The 18,752-nt window shown below is 40.2% G+C and overlaps 1 protein-coding gene and 1 pseudogene across 1 annotated transcript in view; one reads left to right on the forward strand and one right to left on the reverse strand.

Moving 5' to 3' along the window:
- LOC126474581 (neuropeptide F receptor-like) overlaps positions 1-18,752 on the reverse strand; it is a 438,149-nt gene that overhangs the window by 348,884 nt on the left and 70,513 nt on the right. The gene's annotated exons all lie outside the window — the stretch shown is intronic.
- Positions 3,555-3,672, forward strand: LOC126476187 (5S ribosomal RNA; annotated as a pseudogene).

The following is an 18,752-nucleotide window of genomic DNA, read 5'->3' on the forward strand; positions in this document are numbered from 1 at the left end:
TTTAACATAAGAAATATGAAATAATTTCTCTCTTTGTAAAATAACAAATCTGAGCTAGGCCTAATATTCCTATTTATTTGAGAATTAATATATTTGCTTTTTGTAACATTACAGAGTTTCCTTTATCTAGTCTGACTTCCTTTCGCTCCTTTACTGTACAATATTTGTCTTTTGTTCGTTTACTATAAAACTGAGCTTTACTTTTAAAATAGCTTTGAATATTAAATATGGAGCAAGTAAAACTCGGGACGCTATTTTTATTCTTAAAACAGAAGTTGTTCTGTCTCTTTTACCTATATCCTTTCTTGTACAGGTACAGGTCAGCTTCGATTTTACGAGTACTAGCCAATCAAACAAACCTCTCAGCGGAAAAAAGAACATCGGTCTCACCGCCGCTTTTAAACTTCTTGAACTTTAACACAGACACAAAACTAATTCCACTTCCGGCGTTGACTTTGCACGGACACACTACCACTGACATTACCTAAAATGTAGCACTCGAACGACAGGAGAGAGAATTAGCTTCTCATCAGTAACAATGGCTCCTACTTTATCGTTTAGGCTTTTATAGGAAAAGCTACCAAATTCGAGACCGCACGTGCAGATCTCATACTGACAGATTGGTTCTCGTTAACCTTAACTAAAATACATAGATGCTCACGCTAACGTCTCAAAATAATCCCCGAAAACTCACCATTTCCTAAGCGCTTGCTTTCTCCTTCAAATCTATTAATACAACAATGCAGAGGCACTATTTCCTTAGTGCGTGCTCTCTCCATCTTAATATTCAAATAGAGACTTCGCGTGGTAAAGACACTTATCTCCCACAGCAAAATGAAAAACCTCCAATCTGAGATACGGATCGTCTACAAACGTGCGGCTCTCAATCTATACTTCGTTCTGTTACTGTTTTGGCATAAAATGGCCAGCCACGAGAAACCAATCCGAAACTACAATACACTGTAGCCACTGCTACCACAGACAAAATTCACTTGACGCTTTTCGACCCAGAAAGTGAGATCAAATTTATCACACTTTTGTGTAAATGTCTTTCAAACAAGCCAATAACAATCTCTCGGCATTCTCCTGACCGACTGTAGCGTTTTTCTCAAAAACTCCAAAGTCTAATACCGATTCGGACTGATGTTAGTCCACTTACCAACGGACAACAGCAAAGTAAATTTCTCATGGAGAAAACCAGGAACCATTTGCGATGAGCAAACATAGCATCCTAATGTTCACTTTTAACGATAGTTGGTCTTTCTTTACGGCTGTCATTGGGGTCTTGCGATCGCAAGCTGCGCCGTAGATGTCTTTGCAGCAAGCCGCTACACATCAGTCGTTCGTGCTTAGTGAACTCGCTGACTGTTATCGTATTTTGCTGCTCAGATATTTTGAAGTGACAATCTGTACAACATTTTACAAAAATAGGTGTAAGAGCACCTTCCAAACGATCCATTACACCCTTGTTTCTTTTCATAACAGCAAATTTTTCTAAAAATCCGAGGTGACACCTAGTAGTAATGGCGATTTAACACAACACACATCTCAGCACATTACAAAAACCTATGTAAAGGTACAAAAGGAAGAATAAAAACTATCCATGCTACATTAGAAAACATACCGATAAATCAAGGTGTTCGATAATCCCCGTATTTTCGTATATACATTGACGATTTGATTGAAACATGGAAACAACCAATTGAGCCGGGCTTGAGATTATCACATAACATATTTTTTAATACGCCTTGCAGTTGACAAGGTAGTGAGACTTCGCTACAAAGATCCATCTATAGACTGATCCAGATTTCTAAGGAACATAGTAAGAAAATATATATTCCCAATACAAAAGAGAGAGTTCTCTAAGGGACAAAATCGTTGAAAACTTAGATCGTAATAGGAAACCAACTCACTGAACAAGTTACTTCAATTACCTTGGAAATATTATGAGGTACCAAAGTGAAATCGACACTGACAACAAACTGTAGAAACATCGAATGATATGTGGAACAATGAACAGAACATTGAGAAAAAAAAAAAAGCGAGAAAAGACGTAAAAATCAAATTTAATATGGTAATGGCCACCTCGGATTCCTAGTTGGAAGCTAAACCTGAACAACTACTAAAAAGCAAGAAAGTAGATTCCAAGCGGTAGAAATGAAATTTCTAAGAGGACTTAGGGGCTGTACGAGATTAAATAGATTAAAAAATTAAGACACAAGAGCAGAGTTTGGAACGTGTGTTATAAATACGATCACGAGTGATTAACAAAGCTGGCTAGAACACCTACAAAGAATGCCAGATTCAAGATTTTAAAAATAAGCCTTGAATTTGAAGCCGTCAGGTACCATATCGGTAGGAAGACCAAGGAAAAGATGCACGTCATTGTGTTTTATAAGACTGAACAGGCCTACTGCATAAACCGTAATGGAAGAAGAAAATAATTTTCACTCTGCTGCTGAACGTGCAAATTTTGTTAATGATTAACTCGAACTTAAGATTTTTCCCTTTTGTGTGCCTACTGAGCTACCCAATTGGCAGAAAAAGTAAGGGTGCTGGTCGTACATCGTTCATGGATACCTCAGGAACTCTAATGTGAACATACTAATTCAATGACAGGCAAATAAGGCTAGAAAAAACGAACAATTTAAGACACTACATTGAGAAGAAAGTAACGTAACAGTAGCTAGTCTTACGGGCAAAGCTGTCACGCCAAAGCGAACTTTTTATATTTTTTTGGATTAACCCTTAAAATGACGAAAGATCACACCGCTGTAAGTAATTTAGATGTAAGGAAGAGGGGTCATATTTAATTTTTTATTGTTTGGGTCCACTGACAACCACATGAAATAACTTATGTCTTCGTTCTTTCCTCCTTTCTTTCTTTCCAGTAGGTCTCCATTCTTCACCTTTATTTATTTCTTCTTTCTATATTGCACCTGTCTGTTTCTTTGTTATCTCCTGGAAACCACTGAAACGTTTTACTTTCGCTGTGAACTTTTCTCTGTTTGCTAATTCTTCCTCTGTTATTTCTGTCTCCCTAAGGTCTGCAGCAGCTTCTTCAATGCACGTCATTGATGTTATTTGTGTTTCTGTCAAAAAAGTTAAAAATTCATTTCGTTATTCTTTTTCCACGTAACCTTTTTAGATGTCCTTAGAACACATGTCTTCTCTTCGTCATTGTCTAATATTCGTTCTATTTGTAAGATAAACTTCTTTATTACTTCATAATTTTCATTTTCCATTGTAGTTCCCCGATTGTTTTCATTTCGTTCTTTTGCATTTCACCTACTTCTTTTGCTGTATTTGACTAAATACGTTCTGTAGCACACAGGCATTCTCGTCTAATGTCAGTGTTGTAGTATCAGGATTTTGCATTTATGGAAACAGATTTCCTGTTGTCCTTGCGAAGTTACCTTCTTTGTCCAAAACATTTGGTTGTATTACTTCACCAATATATTAAAATTTTGTAGACGTTTTCTTTTCTTCCATAATCAGTTTCCGTGTATTTCGGTGCCTCTGACGCATTCGATTTCATCTCATTATTTATTTCGTGCAACGGTCTTGCCGCAGTGGATACACCGGTTCCCGTCAGATCACCGAAGTTAAGCGCTGTCGCGCGTGGTCGGCACTTGGAGGGGTGACCATCCGGGCCGCCATGTGCTGTTGCAATTTTTCGGGGTGCACTCAGCCTCGTGATGCCAATTGAGGAGCTATTCGACCGAACAGTAGCGGCTCCGGTCAAAGAAAACCGTCGTAACGACCGGGAGAGCGGTGTGCTGACCACACGCACCTCCTATCCGCATCCTGAGTGAGGATGACACGACGGTCGGATGGTCCCGATGGGCCACTTGTGGCCTGATGACGGAGTGCTTTAGTGCTTTATTTACTTCGTGCTGCGAAGCTGTGTCCTCTACCCTCCCGCAATTATGCAAAGACAATTTTCTTTCAGTGTTCTAATTTTGATTTAGCGATTGAAGGTTTATTCATCTCCACAACTTAAGTTTTTAGAGCACTTGCCAGTTAAATGCAAATGTCCGAAGTTCGAGTTACATTTCGGCTCACATAGGTTAAATCTTCTAGGAAATACAAACGCCGCTGCATTCTGCGATACTGTAGTCGAATAGGAACATAGTGGGTGGCATATTTTCAGAGGAGAGCAGTTAGGTCCTCGTTTGCATCTGAAGACCAAAGATACTAATTGCTGTGTACATACAGCCCTGATATCCGCACCGCAGAGACACGTCAAGGTGCAGAGAAAATCCTACACCACAGTAATCCATTCAGGAGAGTGTTGAAATTTAGTGATAATGATATGTAGGAAAAATTTTGTCAGCGAGCTGTCTCTCTCAGCAGTGAGAGCGTGTCCGTGAAATTCCTGGCCTTGGCGGCACATTTACATTTAGAGAGGAGCTGGCGCTGTGGCGCTGCATGACTGCCTCTCTGCTCGCAGAGCCGCCAACGCCTAGGCTGTCAACAGCGGCCGTAGCTCGCGGCGTCGCATTAAAGCGAGTTGCAACTGCTCCGCGCCGCGCCGTGTTGCACCGGATCCGGTGAGACACCTGCTAATTGAAGACGTAATGAAGATGTCAGCTTCGGTAGCGAACTGCTGCCGCTGGAGTAATTTCGGGTTCGTACTTCAGACTGTCATGTCACACCAGCTGAAATATAACTCCCAGTAAAATTATTCTCTTTCAAAGACAGTATCAGGTCTTCTGTAGATAATGGGTCAGCAAATTCATATTCTTTAGGAAAGAAACCTTGTTTCGCGAAGTGTCAAGCACCCAGCGCATGTTGGTCTATCGATTATTCATATGATTTTTAATTAAACGCCTCCCTGTTGGTTTTTGGCCGGCCGGAGTGGCCGAACGGTTCTAGGCGCTACAATCTGTAACCGCGCGACCGCTACGGTGGCAGGTTCGAATCCTGCCTCGGGCATGGATATGTGTGATGTCCTTAGGTTAGTTAGGTTTAAGTAGTTCTATGTTCTAGGGGACTGATGACCTCAGAAGTTAAGTCCCATAGTGCTCAGAGCCATTTTCTGTCGGTTTTTGTACACATTCTAAGGTGATTTCTGAACGAATAACGATTTTTGAGTTGCTTGCATAGTGTACGTGATGTCTCTGCCAGGGCAATCATCGTCGCATCTAGAAATAAGAAACTTTCCCGCAGATATATGGGGACGTAGCTATACGAGCTCAGTCACATAAATCCGAATTGGTGAACGCCAATCGCTGTTTGTTTATGTGGTTGACGGGGAGTGCGATTGGTCAGCGTTGTTATAATTACTAACGAAATCCATATATCCATACTACCAGAGAGGAAATAAACAACTAACAGGAATAACAGGTAAGAAAGATTACATATTAATCTTCGGTGTAACCAAGAAAATGAAAATTTGACAGAAAGGTTTTGCCGGATCGCTACCCCTTTAAGGCCCAGTTGTACAGTCTCCGGTTAGCACCCGCTTAAGTTCTGTCGTCAGAACAGCGCGGAAAACGCGTTGTAGGAACGTATTAACGCCTCACGGGAGAATAAACGAGGGATGACTAAACTGGTGATACTGGCAGGAATATGAAGTTAACCGTAGAATAAGTTTTACAATGGCAGGAATAGCTACAGAATTGTTGATGACAAGAGTGTTTGCCAAAAGGAACGTGGACATTACACAAATTACATGGAAGAATATGACGATTCCAAATTTACATAAAATTTGTGTTCAATTTCTTTTTGATTTCATGTTTGAGAAACTGGAGTTTAAATGAAATTTGAAAGTACTTCTTAACATAAAACGTTTTGCTTGTAGTAAGCCTAATAGGCATTTGATATTGGTACTTTGTGAATTATATTCTGGAGTGTTCTTTATGTAAATCAGGTAGATAAAAATGACCGTTTGTGCCAAAACAGTCTCGCTTATTTGGCGTGTGTTCTAATTAATTGCTGCAATATCTGAAAGGCATATTTCCTATTATCTAGCAGACAGTGACAAAACAGACGTTATCAAATCGAGAAACCACACCAGTCTTGGATACTATTCGCGTTAACAGCCATTTCAGTATTAGACAACGACATTTTGATTTTACATGTAGCAAAACGTTTGACAAACTGTGATGAGGAATGGATTCTTATCGCAGAAAGGAAAGCACGTCTTTAAAGCTGTAGCATAATTAGAGAGAAAAAATGATGGGACCTAAGGATTAAAGATATGTGTACTGTCTTGCTTGCCTCTTGTCTTTTATGGTTTTATGTTTCCTATATTTAATTTTATGTCGAACAAAATAGAAAGTTATTAGCTAATAGACAACAAAGAGTGCATATTTTCTGAAGAGCTCTCACTCTCCTAGATACAAATAATCCCACCCGGTATTAATTGCGAGGTTTTTTAATTAAAAAGAAGGCGGGGTTAGGATATCAAACCGACCGGCTGGGAGCAGGAAAAAAATCGCAGGACTTTCACATTTCCATAGTCCTGAATATAGGTATGATGGCATCCATTACAAAATATATACGTTTGAATTCCACAGAGATAAATTCATTGACGTGCGACAGAAGAATGCTGTATGAAGCGTGACACTGCACTTTTGCACACTTAAGATCAAATAACATGTCTTAAATTTCCTCGAACATATATGTTTGTATATCAGACTCTACAGAAAGATGTGCGCTTCAAAATGAACATAATTTAGAAAAATTGATTTTTGAAAATTTTTTACATCCTACTGGAACGCTCGAGGGGGTGTGGGAGGTGGGGGTGGGGGGGGGGGGGGGTGGGGAGAGGGTGACTAACAAGTTTTTTTTCCTTGTTCAGAAATATAGTAGATCCGGGGCTGAAAAACGGTAATGCCTCTGACTTTGAAAACATCTTGGTGTCTTAAGTCTGATCATAATTGTCCGTTCATTAATGAAGGCGCATGAGCGAATTTTTGTCTTTAAAGTCTTCCTTCACAAAATAGCACCTCCAGCGCAGGTTCTTTCCTTTTGCGAGACACCACTGTATGTCCTGTCATACTTGATTATTCTTGTAAAACCTCTTAATTCATTTTTAGTTTCTCTTATAAGTCTATATTTAATGATTTTCATTCATATTCCATTTCTGCTTTATTATCTCTCTAACTGATTATATTCCAAGTAGACAATCTGAATGCAGCGTGTACTCCAAATTGTTGAATTTTAAGACATTCTTCAATTTATCCGTTCGGCTGGCTTTCTTTATGGCGATTTTGACAATGGAAACTCCCCATCGCATCACCCCCAGATTGAATGGTAAAATAGCCCAGTGGATAGACCGTCAAAAACTGAACACCGGTCAAGCAAGTAAACAGGATGAAGATGTACTGAAATATAGAAAAAAGGAGCAAAATAGAAAAGTGAATGGTCCAAACGTAATATGTGCAGTATTGAGCTGCGTTAATTACACTAGGGTCGTGGTTGTGTGGCTCGGTGTTAGGGGCGGGGGAGGGAGGGGGGGGGGTGAAGGGGAGATCTGGGTTCAAATCTCTCTCGTACCCCAATTCCCCTTTCTTTTCTTTTTCTTGCTTTTTGCATAGAATTATGAACTGTCCGTCTGGTTATCAACGTGCCTGTTCACTGTATTTAAATTTTTGTCTGTATCATGGTGTAACGTCCGTTTGCATCAGCGAGGTGTAAGGGACCTCTAGACGTACGTACCTGCTACTTGTTCTACACAACTACCTCATTTTATGACTCTTGCGTTCTGCTTTGGATATTTTTTTGACTGTTGAATTCGTTTATTGTAACGTACTTCACACTCATTTACTTTTTTTTTCATTTCTGTGAACGGTCTATGTCGCATATCGCTTGCTCTTATTATTCATCACATTTCCTTATGACGGTAATATATTCCTATCACGTGACTCCTATTCTGTGATGAATAGTCAGGGCTGCGTGGACCTCTCACAGATATGAGAACAACGAGTAAACTAGTGTGAACTTTGTTATAACGGAGTAATTAAAAAGTCAAAATTTTCAAAATCGAAATCAAGAGGCATAACATGTGGTTCCTGTATGGAACAATAGGAGACACGAACGTCTTGAGGTCCCTCGGTCACACGTCGCTTTTGCCGATGGACACCACATCACGGCACATACACAAATTTGAATAAAGAAAAGAGACACGTTAATGACGGGACGGACACTTCGTAAATTTAAGAAAAAACAGCATCGGGCACTAGCGAGATTTGAAGCAAGCTCTTCCCCTTTGCATTCTAACACCGTGATTACACAACCAGGACACAACGGTCATTACCGTCGCTCAGTATTGCACATATCAAATTTGGACAGTACACTGTTTCTATTTAGCTTCTTTTTTCTACAGTTCGTTACACCTTCTTCCTGTTTTCATGTTTGATCTGTGTTCGCTTTTTGACGGGCTATCTAAAGGGCCAGCGTACCACTAAATCTGAGGGAGCTGCGATGAGGAGCTTCCCACGTGAGTAAAGTCACAATTTCTCCCCTACATGATACCGGCCTGTAGACAGGGTAGCCACTTTTAGGTATCCCGGCATACTTGTGTTTCTTTTGTTTTGGTTGTGTTCTTCAGAAGGGTGCCTTCACTGCAGCTATACGTCCATCTCTTCAGGTTTTCTGTTTCCTTCCCTGGTTTTCACCAACGTTGTCTCCTCCATGCGGTCGGGTTCGCTACGCCTAAAAGCTTCCCTGCGTGGTCAGCTGCTGTTCTTCTGACTCCTACCCAAGAGGCCTGTGTCAGGAGCTTAAGCGTAGCTCTCTCGTTAGTAACAGTGCGCGAATATTGTAGCCACAGTAAGGCCGCTGACCTCGGGAAGGTTTTTTTTCACACTGTGACAGAGAATCAAATTCCATTTAGAACGAACAACTCTAATTGAAGAACACAGTAATTTAGAACGTTTTCAAGGCATACTGTATCGTTAAAAAGTTAATAATATTCACAAAGGCCAACTGATTAGAACTGAATGTACCGAATTTATAGCTGATCGTATATTCTTACCGTAGTTGTCTGTAATTGACACCTCTACATCAGCTTCTGCATGAATATACATTATTTATACACATTATATTTTAAGACTATTTTATATACATACGCAATTCTTGATATTGAAAAAAATATTTACCCATTATTCGAAATTTTAGTAAAGTTTTCTAACACTTTTTTACCTTAAATTTTCATGACCAGGTGCTGGAAAATGTTGTTTAACCAAACCGTTCGTTCGATTAAGAATGAATTGAGCAGCAGCTTAAAATGTTGCGCGATGTCATTTTTACAATTTAGAAAAGCTGTAGAACATAATAATAAAAACATCTTTAAAAAGAGTTTAGTTTTTTTTATAAATAAAATATATAACCGACTGAAACCAAACACTCCTCTCACCACCAGCCTGTAATTTTTACGAGAATGTATCGGAGGTGCTACTTTGTTCATTGTTATGTGTGAAATTTATAATTTAAGCAGCAACTAGCCTCAAATATGGTTTACAAAAGCTTATGTCAAATTATTACCGGTTTCGGATTTATTACATATCCATCTACATGTGGCCTTACAGTTTACCTTGCTTTCCTGCTGGGATTTTATTTTGTATTCGTTGGTAGATTGGCGCAGTTAGATAAACAAAAAGGTTTTCCATCACAGTTCAGTAAACTTACGAAAGATTTCTTTTTACTTCACATAAACTTTCACGAATTGATTTTAATATTAATAAAACATCAAAGGTGGCGAAAACTTATGGGATTCACCTCCTGACAAGATAGTATTCTTGAGTAACTTCGACAAACAATACAAGTTGGACTTTCCGCTTTCATCGTCAACAGAATTAACATTACGTTGCTGAAACTGAAATACTTTGAGTCCGGTGACATTATTTCCAAGATATGCTCATAGAAAAGTTTTCCTGGGGGGATTGGTAAGTCATTAAATCTTGGGAAAACACCTCGACTCCGGTCGGTTTCATATTATGGTGGTTATCATTTACACGCCATTCAGGTGACGGTCGTAGTAAGAATAGTTTTCTAAATAATTCGAACTCTTTTACTTCAAACTCATGGTGTGATTATAAATGTATGCCATCTGTGGCAATGTACTTACCGATTGATTTACCGAGACAAAATTCAGGACTCGCACTCACAGCCCTACATCCGCCAGTAGGTCTCACTTATTCTCCGAACATCACAGAAACATTTGCACCGCTAGCGTTTGTGGTAAATGTCTGTGAAGCCTGGAGAGTAGGGGAGAGAGATCGGCAGGTAAAGCTGTGAGGCAGGTCGTGCGTGGGTCGTGCCTGGATAGTTCACAATCAAAAACATTGTAGCTAAAGGCCAGGATCGCGACTCGACATACATTTTTAATTTAACACGATACTTCGTAAGAACGTACCCTCCACTGCAGAGTGAAAGTGACAGTATGAGTCATACAAGAGTTCTATGAATGTATGTAAATACCACAAGCGGAACACAATACCATTCCTATCTCATACCATTATTTCTATAAAATAGTAGCAAGTTCAGGTAAATGGTGGTGGTCAGCGATCACGCATCCTCCTCTCCAAAGTAGGCCACAGAGACTAAACAGTGGTGAGATACGGTGACACTTGTGGCCAGGGCAGATGCGACAGTTCATCTTCGTGCTCACGATATCAATTCTGAATGATATGATATTGTAGTGTCTGTGGTATTCCGAATACGATGCAGAGTTGTATGCCTGCATGTCCAAAGGAACAGGCACTCAGACGACTACAGTCGTTACGAAATACATTAAATATCTTCGCATTTGCGAATATGGACAACCAGCAGCTGTAGAATGTAATGACGACAGTGAAAATTTGTGCCGGACCGGGACTCGAAACTCCGATTTCCGGCTTATCGTGTGCTGTAGCCTTACCATCTAGCTATCCGTGCACGTTGACGGCCACACCCATAACTGCCGTATGTCGTCAACCATCTGTCGACAACCTGTACTCGTACATCAATAACGTACATTACTTACCATTAAAATTGATACACCACGAAGATGACGTGCTACAGACGCGAAATTTAACCGAGAGGAAGAAGATGCTATTATATGCAAATTATTAGCTTTTCAGAGCATTCACACAACGCTGGCGCCGGTGGCGACACCTACAACGTGCAGACATAAGGAACGTTTCCAATCGATTTCTCTTACACAAACAGCAGTTCACCGGCATTGCCTGGTGAAACGTTGTTTTGATGCCTCGTGTAAGGAGGAGAGATGCGTACCATCACGTGTCCGACTTTGATAAAGGTCGGATTGTAGCCTAGCGCGATTGCGGTTTATCGTATCGCGACATTGCTGCTCGCGTTGGTCGAGATCCAATGACTGTTAGCAGCATATGGAATCGGTGGGTTCAGGAGGGTAACACGGAACGCCCTGCTGGATCCCAACGGCGTCGTATCACTAGCAGGCGAGATGACAGGCATCTTATCCGCATGGCTGTAGCGGATCGTGCAGCCACGTCTCGATCCCCGAGTTAACAGATGGGGACGTTTGCAAGACAACAGCCATCTGCACGAACAGTTCGACGACGTTTGCAGTAGCATGGACTATCAGCTCAGAGACCATGGCTGCGGTTACCCTTGACGCTGCATCACAGACAGGAGCGCATGCGATGGTGTACTCAGCGACGAACCTGGGTGCACGAATGGGAAAACGTCATTTTTCGGATGATTCCAGGTTCTGTTTACAGCATCATGATGGTCGCATCCGTGTTTGGCGACATCGCGTTGAACGTACATTGGAAGTGTGTATTCGTCATCGGCATACTGGCGTATCACCCGGTGTGCCATTAGTTACACGTCTCGGCCACCTCTTGTTCGCATTGACGGCACTTTGGACAGTGGACTTTACATTTCAGATGTGTTACGACCCATGGCTCTACCCTTCATTCGGTTCAGCAGGATAATGCACGACCGCATGTTGCAGGTCCTGTACGGGCCTTTCTGGATGCAGAAAATGTTCGACTGCTGCCCTGGCCAGCACATTCTCTAGATCTCTTACCAATTGAAAACGTCTGGTCAATGATGGCCGAGCAACTGGCTCGTCAGAATACGGCACTCTTGACGAACTGTAATATCGTGTTGAGGATGCATGGGCAGCTGTATCTGTACACGCCATCTAAGCTCTGTTTTGACTCAATGCCCAGGCGTATCAAGGCCGTTATTACGGCCAGATGTGGTTGTTCTGGGTACTGATTTCTCAAGATCTATGCACACAAACTGCGTGAAAATGTAATCAAATGTCCATTCTAGTATAATATATTTATCTACTGAATACCCGTTTATCATCTGCATTTCTTCTTGATCAGTTTTAATGGCCAGTATATTCCCGTATAGGCGTACAGGCGGATAAATAAGTTATTATATTGTAGTTGATATTCCGAAAACGATGCAGAGCTCTTTTGGAAATGCATGCAGGAACTTACATAGTAGGTCGCTTCTCCCATGGACGTCGATACAGTCCCGTGCGTGGTACTCCGTGCCAGATCCCCTGGCGCTCGCAAGGCGCAATGTCGGGACCCGGGTTGGTCTCCTCCGCCCGCAGCAAAACATCCAGCCTCATCACTGTCCACGACAGAGACCTCCCACCGTGCCTTCCAAGCTGGGCGGAGAGGGCTGCGATATCGGCCCCTATACCGTCGGCCGTACTTTCGAACACGCGCACCGCCAGTCACACCGCCGTACTTCTTACAGCCTCCACGGCGGCACGAGGGCGCTGGCACGAATGATCACGTGTCACCCCTCCGGAGCTCCAGCTGCGGATATTCTTAAGTTCAAACATTTATGAACTGACTCCACTTTGTGTTTTTACACCCTTTCGAAGTGACTAGGGCTTGACACCTGAATAGATATTATATTGAACAGTGATAAATTTATAAATCTTTTATATTTTTATATATTTCTACATTCAAATCTACTGTTAGAATCTGACGCTGCAACGAAGGTACGTATTATCTTTAATATTTGATGCTAGATGTAGGATAAATGAAAATCTGACTTCTCTATTCATGAACGCCGTACGTGCCTCGCTCCAGTATCTATCAAAGAATCACACAGCGTGCAACAAGTTATAACACTAACATATTAGTCCTCCGTAGCAATAAATTCTCAATGCAGTTACCAGTTTCATTCAATACTACATATGAAAGCACTTTCATTAATAATCATTTGTAGCTGACCCAAATTGTTTTGGAAGTTAAGAAATGCTTGATTTACTTGAGCCGGCCGGAGTCGCCGTGCGGTTCTAGGCGCTATAGTCTGGATCCGAGCGCCCGCTACGGTCGCAGGTTCGAATCCTGCCTCGGGCATGGATGTGTGTGATGTCCTTAGGTTGGTTAGGCTTAATTAGTTCTACGTTCTCGGCGACTGATGACCTCAGAAGTTAAGTCGCATAGTGCTCAGAGCCATTTGAACCATTTCATTTACTTGATTTCCTTCATATATGTCTTTCAGGATGTCATGTGAGAAAATCACGACCTGAAGAAAGTCATTCTGTTCCATACGTCTTAGTTCACCTTAGCTCAGAATACGTTCGAACTTTCGACAGTGGTATTGGATGGTAGTTCTATGGATCAGTTCTGCTACCCTTCTAGTAGACGAGCGCAGCAAGTGCTTTCTTTCAGCTCCTGGACACAGTTTCCAGTTCGTGACTCTGAGATAAACTAACTTTCAAATCGGGTCTAATAATTGCAAATGAGGTATACACTCTGATAGGTTTCTAAGGATTTTGATAGACGCGTCTATGGGAGGCATTTGTTTCGATGTTACGCTTAGAAACTATGTCTATGATGTTGTTGGTGAGCATAACGAACGTTCATATCTAAACGTGTTACATATTCACTGTGATTTCTACTAGCACTGTGGTAAAACCAAGAAACACATTTTATTTTCACAGAGATATATTTTTCTTCGAATGTGTCAAGCAGAGTTGTGCATTTCGTGATAATTACAAGTTACTGCAAAGATAATTCCTGTGTCTGTTGCCGGCTCAAAGAAACGCTACACATAGGTCAATATTTCAATAGTTCCTTGCACAACCATAATGAATATACACAGTAGCCACAGGATTCTTAACAATATTGTGAAAATGCGACAGAAGCTACTGCTGACTCCTAAAGGACGAAACATACTGTGTAAACTGTCACTCTATTATAAATGCTGTCTTCTTTACCTACGTTTCTGTATGTTTCTGTAAACAACAGGAAATAACGATTTTTGAGAAAAAAATAATAATTATAGCACATTATTGAAATACGTAATTATCTTTGAGTAGGTAATGAGTAATTTCACTAAAGATGTTATAATATCATAGTTTTTAAGTTCTTCTAGTAACCCAATTCTTAAGTTGTATCTAAGCTGCGGTGTGACGAAATCTGAAATGTAGTCAGTTGGATAACTGAAGATTAAGAGGATGATCTACATACTTGAATATGAGCTGGAAATTTACGTTAGAAATAGTGGCTATTTTTGACAGCGGCTGTAGAGGCATTACCTCATCATAACAATGTATAGTGTTACAACCTAGTTAACCAAAATTAATAGCATAAGGACATTTCTGAAGTAGTTCTTTTGCTTTAGAGTTAAGTTGTTGCACTCTGTCATAGACGAGGAGAAATCAGGGTCAGAGTCAAAGACATTGTTAAAATTGACGACATACGCAGAGGAACCTTGATAATTTCCTGTCTGACAAAAGATATGTTACCAATAACGAATGAAACGAAATAACAAAGCAACCGATTCTTGCGTACGTTTACTGTTAGTATGAGCATAAGAACGAAGACATACGCTAAGGAAATCGGTGGATTAAAGTCGCCCAATTTTTCACAGAGCTCTCTGCTTGGCATGGTTCCCTGCACTGAAGGATTCAGGCCTATCTACCAGGAATTTCAATCACTTCCTCTTCGTGAGAAATTTCACATTCCTACGAACTTCAAGCCACTGCGATGTAAATGCGATCCAGAAATTCCTTGGACGCCGCTCCATTGCAAAGGTATCGGGAAAGGAATGCATGAACACAGGAAAGAAGCAGAATAAAGCATGAGGAAAAAATTCCGCCACATAAAAGTCCTTTGATCGTCAGTAGTCGGTACATTACTAATTCCCCATTCATTCTACTTTTTACAACTAGGAAAAGACAAAAACAACGCTATTTCAGTTAATACTAACCTGGTAAATGTTCAAAATGACAGAACAGACAAGCAGTTCGTAAAAATATCGAACGGTAAATTTCAACTCAAATACTGCAAATTACCTTGTAAGCATAATTCAGAACTATCAATTTTACTATATTTAGAATTATTACGAACACTAATCAACTCCTATGCTGTTACGTAAAAGTATCGTTTCATCCACTAGCGTGTAGAATCTTTCATAAGTAAGATAGATGCTTGGAGAGTAATATAAAGATAAATGACAAGTAAATTGGTCCTCAATAACTTCGAATAGATTATGTGCGCACACCTACATCTATTTTAAGTTTTCAGTTTGGATTCATAGATGACGAAAACATTTTACACGTGAAACGTAAGTAACCTTTAAGTAATCTGAGCTTACAGTGTAATTGGTCACTTTCTATTAGCACTATGACGATTCTGCCAATTTTAGGAATATGTGGCATTTCTTAACTCTGATACGGAAGACAACTAATAGGATGTTACGGTGTCATTCGTTTGCCAACATATCTCTTATTTGTCACTGATATATGAGCTTTGCGTAGTAAAATGGTACTATTTAGAGGTAAAGAAATTACAAGAGAGGGAAAGGAAAATTGAAAATCACAGTTTAAAGGAAATTTGTTTCACACTTTCCAAATGATTTTTTTGATTTTCGTAGAATAAATGCATCGATAAGGCATTAGACTACTTTTTTTTTTTTTTTTTTTTTTTTTTTTTGTTTAGCTGCAAGAGCATTACAAGCCAAAAGAAATCGGGTGAGTGGTAATGTGACATGACATGACGTGATTGGCAATCAAACACAAAGAACAAGAACGTAATACATATGCGCTAAGGAGTCCAGGAACAGTAGTACTGTAATAAGGAGGGTAATTAGCTCAAACCGCACTCGCAAAATCATATCTTTATGTCGTCGAGAAGAACTGAACATAAAAAATGTACACATGATGTCAGAATGTATTTCAGTTGAGAATTTACCTCTTAAAAGGTTATATTATATGATTTCCGGCTCAAATCCAAATAATAATAGGAACAGCATGCCAAAATGTAGAAAGTATTTCTATCGGTACAAGTTTCCAGACGTACTGTATCTGCAGGTTTATACTCAATTTATGCTCAAGCCTATATGCCTGGGTAAGATTGCTAAAAATATCATAACAAGAGTTATTCCTTTGGCGCTTCAGTGTACAAGCAATATACAAAAGCACTTTCAGGTCATCTACACTGCCAAGCAGAACTTCTTTTACGTATAGAAGTCTAAATCAGTATGAGCATACAGCTACGTATTAAGTTAACGAAAGCCCGACCGGCGAAGAAAACAAATGTCTACAGAACATCCACGATGCATTATATCGGAACTACTCTCTCTCTCTTTCAAGCCTTTCAATAGACGCAGTAAAGGAAAGTTACAGACGTCACTGTGAACGTCTTACCTAGTAACAGCAAGACTGGAGAAGAAAACAAAGCTTATACAAATTAACCTACGCAGTGAAAACTACTTTATTCTGTTTCAATGTCAGCAGTAAAGCAGCAGTTAGTCATAATAATTTAAGTTTGGTTAATTAAAGTTCAATAAATTACATACACGCATAAATAGCAGCAATGCCAAATGCCCTGTTCGGTAACAAGCAATAATTCATGTGCTGTGCCATCTGAATATTTGGGGCTGTGGAGAGATCACGTTCCGTATGAAATCGTTACTGGGGAAAAACCTCGTAAAGTAGAGTAATTCAAAGTAGTGTGTTTCATACTAGCCTCTGAACATACTTTTTGACTGCCACCAAGAATCAATCCTTGTATTGAGCTTGTGATGAGAAACAACCACATAGTATCAGATTCAGATAAAGAAATCGATATATGAAGAGTACACGAGGAAGATTTGTTAATCAAATTCATTTTGTGTATCTTCAGCATGCTAGGTATTAACAGGTCGCGAACAGTACACCAGGTATATGACGCCACACACATCGTCTCTACAATTGTGACACAGGGAAAGAAGGAAAGGCCTTATGATAGATCAGCTACAATAAAAACAAATTATCAGCACAGAGTCTGGCATAAGGCGCAAGTAGAGTGCGAATTTGTTGTCCCAAAATACACAAAAGGTCATAGCTATAGTTATGTTCTGTCTATACATCAAATGTAAACGAAGTAACAAGCTATCCTAAAGACAGAAGTAAATACTAGTACATAAGTTGATTAAAATGAAAAGAAGATTTATGCTAGCCCATATACAGTATGGTCTGTTCGTTTGTAAGCCTAACAAAGAGAAGAAATCATGTTGAAGGAAGCCTTGTGATAACAGTGCATAACATTGCGTAACTACTGTTGAAGCAGAGCTGCAAACGTTAGTGGGAGTTACAAAGGATTACATCCCCAGACTATGATATTTACAAAAAAATCACATGCCGCCCAGCAGAATTTAGGTAAAATACTAAATTGTAAAATAGAGTATGTTACATAGTGTAAAACATCTGTGAGTTCAAACATATTTGGAGAGGTAACATAATAGAGAAGGGGAGAGACAACGATATTCATATAAGATGCATATGTTTAAGATAAAGTAACGTATAATCATAAAATGGAGTTGGACATCTGTTTCCGTAGCATTACACGTTACAATGTATTAATGGTCGATGTACATATCCATGAATACGATTATTGACAATTACAAACTATATCGATAAAGCGACGGAGGACGTAAATAGTCTTATTGTTATTAGTGGGCGTAAACTAGGTCAGTATCCATGTGACAACGTATTCCCTGTGATCTGCCAATCCAAATTTGCTTGTTTCTGTCATTAAGGTTATCTCAGTGTCTTATAATGCCGCTTTGGAAGTTGACGTCTATATCCAGCTATTCATGAATCAGAATGAAAAGTTCCCAGTCTTTACGTTAGACGGATTGTGTCTGGCATGAAGCTGTTTACAACTTTGACTGTCTTGTAGCACTTAGAAATATAGCTAAAAATTTCTTTCATGTTCCCTCTCACCCGTTCCGCTCCCACCACGCGTCACCCTCTACAGTCCCCCCCCCCCCCCCTCCCACAGGCTTATAAGTTGTAAGTCTTATTCACATCATAGCGTAATTTCTCGTAATGTGACATTGCTCCGTTCCATTGATGAAGATTGCCTATTGATTGGATTACATCAGTTTTCTTAGTCCGATGATGACTCAGAAAATTTGTAATGTACCTGTAGCAATGATGTACCTGTAGCAAAGCTTCGTCAAAATTGTTTCAGCTTCTTCCTTCGAGAATTAGTCAACTTTAGCGTGGGTCTTCTTTGAGCGATTACTTCCGCCACACTGCGGCTTACACCGCCAGGCTCTGTCCTGACGAGGCTTTTAATCTCGTTCGCGCTTCATTCAGTGGCGAGCTCGGCTAAGGAAGGCGCTACCTCGTCACGGAGTTCTGTAATCTCATGAAGAAAGTTACAGCGTAGTTTGAGGGGCTGTGTTGTGTTGCTGGCTCCTCTGTTGATTGTCCCAAGATACATAGCCAGTACAAGTGAAGGAGAAGAAACGCCGGACGTCGAGAACACAGTATAGTTCTACAGATTTTGCTAAAACCTGTTTCC

This window comes from Schistocerca serialis, chromosome 4 (assembly GCF_023864345.2).
Source record: "Schistocerca serialis cubense isolate TAMUIC-IGC-003099 chromosome 4, iqSchSeri2.2, whole genome shotgun sequence".
In the NCBI taxonomy this organism is placed as follows: Eukaryota; Metazoa; Arthropoda; class Insecta; order Orthoptera; family Acrididae; genus Schistocerca; species Schistocerca serialis.